Source organism: Myotis davidii, unplaced genomic scaffold, assembly GCF_000327345.1.
Source record: "Myotis davidii unplaced genomic scaffold, ASM32734v1 scaffold5578, whole genome shotgun sequence".
NCBI lineage: Eukaryota > Metazoa > Chordata > Mammalia > Chiroptera > Vespertilionidae > Myotis > Myotis davidii.
In genome coordinates, this window is record NW_006289388.1 from 12,750 (window position 1) to 19,141 (window position 6,392).

Below are 6,392 nucleotides of genomic sequence, written 5' to 3' on the forward strand. Positions count from 1 at the left end.
ACTAATAAAGAATTTATAGATTAAAAATAAATAAAATGGAAGAAAATTCCTGATCAAGACATTACTGCTCAGTTAACACAGGAAGCAGGTGGGACACAAATATTTAAATAAAGGGGTTTTTCTCAACAAATCAAAGATCTAGGCCAAATGAAAACTTCTTACTGTCGAGGACAAGCCATGGCCCTAGGAGGTCAGCCCTGCAGGAAAAAAGGGGGCCCAGAAGGGGAAATGACCCTGAGGTGCGTACCCAGGAAGGCGGGGCTGGAGGCCATGGCTGAGAAAAAGGGAAGTTCATGAAGAAACATGTGATAGAAAGAAAACCCAGATTCTGGGGCCACAGAGGGACCTGTTTCCTTCCCTTATTTCCCTGCATTTCCCTCTGTGCTCATTGTCACAGGGACATCGCCCTGATCTGCACAGTGAGAGGGTGAGCCTGTCCCTGCTGATCTGAGCTCTGCAGGCCACAGGGACCCACGTCTTCCTGAAGCGTCTCCAAGGCCAGGTGGCACTGTCCATGGTAAGGACCACAGGGAGGTGCTGATGGACGGGCTGAGGAGGAAGGAGACCCCGTCATGGAGGCTCTGACAGGGAAGGACGTGCCCTGGGTCACCTCACCTGCAAGGGGCATCTCAGGAGGCTCCGGGTCTATTTCCTGCTTCACCATGAAAATGAGAGCCAGGCTGCTAGAGAGAGGCTGTGCCCTCCCCTATAGGCTGGTGACATGACAACCCTGTGACAGAGAGGATGGGCCTCAAGTAACCCCCACCCGTGTGTCTCTGTGTCCACACTGCTGGCCCCAGGATCTCCTCCATCTGCTCAGCTGAGGCCACAGGGAGAAGACGCCATGACCCCCACCCTCAGGGCCCTGCTCTGCCTCGGTGAGATGGGAGGGGGAGGGGAGCCCTGGTCTGTCAGGACCCCAGGACTCAGGAGGCTCATGGGGAGGAGGGTGCTGCTCAGGGTTCAGGGCAAATCTCTCACAGGGACTCTCTTCCAGGGCTGAGTGTGGGCCTCAGGACCCCAGTGCAGGCAGGTGAGTCTCCCCAGGTGTCCCAGGTCCCTCTCCTCACTGGGGACAAGGGCCACCCCCAGGCAGCAGGGGCAGGATCTGACAGTCAGGGGGGCATCTGGGACTGAGGTTGTGAATGTCCTGTGACCCAGCCTCTGATTCCTTCCAGGGCCCCTCCCCAAGCCCACCCTCTGGGCTGAGCCAGCCCCTGTGATGCCCCAGGGGAGCCACGTGACCATCTGGTGTCAGGGGACGACAGGGGCTGAGGAGTACCGTCTGGAGAAAGAGGGAAGCCCAGCACCATGGAAACTACAAAAGCCACTGGAGCCTGGGGACAAGGCCAAGTTCTCCATCACACACATGACAGAGCGTGATGCAGGGATATATCACTGTTACTATCACAGCCCTATGACCTTGTCAGAGCGCAGTGACCCCCTGGAGCTGGTGGTGACAGGTGAGAGGACACTCAGGGGTCCCAGCCTCAGGCTCTGCCCTCAGGAAGGGGGTCTGCTCCCAGGGTGTCTCCCTCTCACAGCCCAACCCTGGGGGACATGAGGGAGGTGTGAGCCCCATTTAACATGCTGTCTCCTCCTCTCCTAGGATCATACAGCAAACCCAGCCTCTCCGCCCTGCCCAGCCCTGTCGTGACCTCAGGAGAGAACGTGACCCTCCAGTGTGGCTCAGGGCAGTGATTTGACATGTTCCTTCTGACTAAGGAAGGAGATCACAGGCTCTCCTGGGCCCAGGACTCACAGCCACAGCCCAGTGGGCAGTCCCAGGCCCTGTTCCCTGTGGGGCCCGTGACCCCCACCCACAGGTGGACGTTCAAATGCTATGGCTGTTCCAGGAACAGCCCCCAGGTGTGCTCTCACCCCAGTGATGCCCTGGAGCTCCTGGTCCCAGGTGAGTCCCATTATTGTCTCATCCATGGATTGAGGCACCAGACACATTATGGGCATATTGCTGTGAGGGGAGTCCCATGTGACAGGGTGGGGTGAGGGGAGCACAGGGGCTTCTGGGCTAGCGACAGAGAGAGAGACAGTGAGACCTGGGGGCCAGGCCAGGAGAAGAAAGTTATAGGAGGAGCAGCCCCTGTAATTCATGTCTGGTCTCCACAGGTGCCTCTGGGAAGCCCTCCCTCCTGAGCCAGCAGGGCCCCATCTTGGCCTCTGGACAGAGCCTGACCCTCCAGTGTCGCTCTGATGTCAGCTATGACAGATTCGCTCTGCACAAGGAGGGGGGACGGGACCTCCGTGAGAGCCTTGTCCTGCAGCCTCAGGCTGGTCTCTCTCAGGCCCACTTCCCCCTGGACACTGTGAGAAGCTCCCACGGGGGCCGGTACAGATGCTACGGTGGATACAACCTCTCCTCTGAGTGGTCAGCCCCCAGTGACCCCCTGAACATCCTGGTGCCAGGTGAGGAGCCAGTAGGTTCACTCAGGGACCAGACTCTGCACAGGCCCTGCTGGGGTCTCAGGTGGTGAGGCCAGAATGAAAGTGCAGGCCCCAGGGAGGGAGAGAGACAGAGAGAGACAGTGGGTGGGAGGGGAGAGCATGCTCAGGGCAGAACAAGGTGGGCAGGCAGCTCTCACCCTCCCTCCCTCTCTCTAGGATGGCTGCCGACAAACCCTCCCTCCCAGTGTAGCCAGGCTCCGGGGTGGCCTCAGGTGTGAAGGTGACCCTGCTGTGTCAGTCACAAATAGGGAGAGACATGTTGCTTCTGTCCAAGGAGGGGGCAGCCAATCCCCCCCTGTGTCTGAGATCAGAGCACCGAGCTCAGCAGTTCCAGGAAGAGTTCTCCATGAGTCCTGTGACCTCAGCCCACGGGGGCACCTACAGGTGCTACAGCTCACACAGCTCCTCCCCCTTCCTGCTGTCACTCCCCAGTGAAGCCCTGATGCTCCTGGTCTCAGGTGAGGGCCCCTGACCCTGTCTGCTGTGCTGTCAGCTCAGGGTCCCATCCCCTGAACAATCATGGGCTGAAAGGGAGGGAGGGGCTCTAGGGATGGTCACCCTGAGGAGATCTGCTCTTCAGACACCCCCTGTCCCCTATTCACCCCTTCCCCTCACTTGGTCCAGAAGATGCCAGGTGGGCAGTGGGAGGGACTTAGTGAAGACTCTGCTGAGGGGAGTTTCCGGGTCAGACCCAGACTCTCCCCCTCTTCCTGTCCTTCCCAGACCCCCTGGGATCCAGTCCCCCTCCCACGGGGTCCTCTTTGCTCAGAGGGAGACAGCGCCCCTGGGCAGTTCTGAGTCTGAGGGCCTAATGCTGCCCATGTTCTAAGGGCAGGCTGTGTCCTAAGGCTGCTGGGAGCTGGGACAGATCTTAGGGAACCACAGGCCCCAGGGACTCTAAGGATTGGTCTCCCCGACCCAGGGAGTCAGGCACACGGAGAGCATGTGGGCGTCTCTGTGGGGAGGTGGTGGGTGTCTCCATGGGGACAGGGGCTGAGCCATGTGGGAATTCAGGCCTCTCTGAAGTCTCTCACTTGGACACGTCCTTCCCCTGCCTGGGCTTCCATGTCTGCAGGTGTTAAAAAAGTGAATCATGGCCCAGATCTTACATTTCCTGTCAGTTCTGGCCTTGCCCTCCTGAGAGAGGGGCCTCACAGAGAAGCCCACCAGGACCCTGTCCCCTCTGTCTCAGTGACGGTGACAATACAGGGAAGGACAGGCGGACAAGGGTCCGGGCACCCAGTCCTACCCCTCAGCTCAGGCTCAGCTCAGAGGAGGGAACAGGGTGGATCAGCCCTGGTGAAGCTCCTGGCTCTGCTGCTCCTGCTGTGGGGCTGGGTGGTCCCTTCTCTCCTCTGAGTGTCGGGTTCCTGCCTGCTCATCCCTGGTCCCATCCTGCTCACAGGCTGCTGGGTTATGAGGTGACAGAGGGCCTCACTGAGCTCAGGAAGGCAGAGCCCCCAGCCCAGCCCGACCTTCCCCAGGGGGCATCAGGGCCCTGTGGGTGTGGACAGATGAGGAAGAGACCCCTAGTCTAGTCCTCACCCTGCCCCTCCTGTCCCTGGTGTGCTGGGTGTGGGTAATGGGGAAGGACCCCCAGCTCCAGATGAGACGTGGACAGGCCCCTGCCGAGGAGGAGCCCAGAGCGCGAAGCTGGTTTCCCGGGGGTCGGGGGGCGGGGGGAAGGAGTGTGAGGGCAGCACAGAGAACCCACATTCCTCATCCAGAAGGTTCATTCCAGTCCTAGCCCTGCCCCGCCCAGGCTGGGTGACCTGGGGCACATTGTTAACCACTCTGAGCCTCAGTGAAGTGGGTGGTGGGGTCAGCAATCCCTGGTGCCTGACTGCTATGAGGTGTGAGGAGATGAGTGACAGACCCAGCACGTGCCTCACACATAGAAGGTGCTCATTCAATGGCATCATTGGCTCATTCATGACGGCATGAGGAGAGAAGGACACTCCTCACATTTCATGTGTGATTCCTTTCCAGGAGACGTCCCCAAACCCTCCATCTGGGCTGACCCAGGCCCCATCATCACCAAGGGGAGCCCTGTGACCATCTGGTGTCAGGGGTCGCTGCAGGCTAGTGCCTACCTTCTGTATAAAGAGAGGGGCTCTGAGCCCTGGGAAACAAGCACCCCGCAGGACTCCAGCAACAAGGCCGGTTTCCGCATTGAAGCCAAGACCACATCCTTCGCAGGGCTGTACCAGTGTGCATATTACAGCACTGGGGACATACTCTCAGAGCTGAGTGACCCCCTGTTCCTGGTGGTGACAGGTAAGGGGGACACCGGGTCCCTCCCCACTGTGGGCTCCAGGTCACAGGCAGAGGGAGTAAAATGTGGCCCAGGGGACCCCGCCCCTCACAGAATATCCCTGGGGCATAAGGGTGATGGTCCCTTTAACACAGACCCTTTCTCCTTTCTCAGGAGTGGGCGGTGCACCCTCCCTCTCAGCCCATCCAAGCCCTGTGGTGACCTCAGGAGGGAACGTGTCCCTCTCCTGTAGCTCACTGTTCACAACGGGCGCTTTCCATCTGCTGAAGGAGGGAGGGGCTGACCTGCCCCGACACATGGAAGCAGAACCCAGGATGCATGCTGGGAGGTGGCAGACCCAGGCCATCTTCCCTCTGGGCCCCGTGAGCACCTCCCATGCAGGGACCTACAGATGCTATGGTTCTTCCAGCTCCTCCTCCAATATGTGGTCACAGCCCAGTGACCCTCTGCATATCGAGGTTACAGGTGAGGGACAGACTCCGTTGCACCCCCATCTGTCTCCTGGACCCAAATACCTGATCTAAACTGTGTGCCCAGCAGAGCCCTGGGCTCATGGGGTCAGTGACACTGGACTCTTGGGGACAGAACTACAGGCGGGAGGCTCAGGGAGGGACATGTGAGACCTCTCACTGCAGCCCAGGGGGCGATGTGCAGTGTCCCCTGGCTGCCACTGTCCCCTCCTCCCAGGTGTGCACAGGGAGCCCACCCTCTCGGCCCAGCCAGGCTCGCTGGTGCTGCCTGGACACAACCTGACCCTCCGGTGCCACGCGGAGGCCGGCTTTGACACATTCGCTCTGACCAAGGACGAGGGGCTCACACACCCCCAGCGCCTCAATGGGCAGCACAGCTCCCACTTCCCCCTGGGCCCCATGAACCACAGCCACGGGGGCCGGTACAGATGCTACAGTGGACATCACCTCTCCTCTGTGTGGTCGGCCCCCAGCGCCCCCCTGGACATCCTGGTGGCAGGTGAGGAGCCAGCCCTGCCTCTGTGCTGAGGGTCTGCTCAGGACTCTGGGCCCAGAGTCACCTGGGGTGATAGGGTCCAGGAGAGGGACCTGGAGCAGAGGCTGAGCTGGGCAGAGGCCTAGGGGAGGGAGGGAGAAAGGGGGTGAGGGCCATGGAGATAAAAGACACCCCCAGGGGGACTGAGAGGAGCTGGGAGGGAGTCACAGACAGAGTCTCTGGAGAAGGACAAGGTCCCTCAGCTCAGGGTCAAGGGCTTGAGGGGAGGGGTGGCTCTCTACACAGCACAACCTTCCTCTCCCCAGGAATGTACAGGAAACCCTCCCTCTCAGCCCAGCCGGGACCCTCAGTGCCCAGGGGAGTGAACATGACCCTGCAGTGTGGGTCTGAGATCTGGTTTGACACCTTCCACCTGCACAGGGAGGGGTCACTGGACCCTCCCCAGCACCTCCATCTGCAGGACACGTCTGCACCCTCTCGGGCCACCTTCACCCTCAGTCCTGTGACCTCAGGCCACCAGGGGACCTACAGGTGCTATGGCTCACGCAGCACCTCCCCCTACCTGCTGTCACAGCCCAGTGACCCCCTGAAGCTGGTGGTCTCAGGTGAGGAGCCCCAGCCCCACCCCCATGTCCTCAGGTCAGTTCAGGGCCCTGTTCCCAGAAAATCTTGGCTACAATGGGTGTAA

At 60.2% G+C, this 6,392-nt stretch overlaps 1 pseudogene; it reads left to right on the forward strand.

The window, feature by feature from the left end:
- The first annotated feature begins 772 nt into the window (after positions 1-772).
- On the forward strand, positions 773-6,392 carry LOC102771913 (annotated as a pseudogene).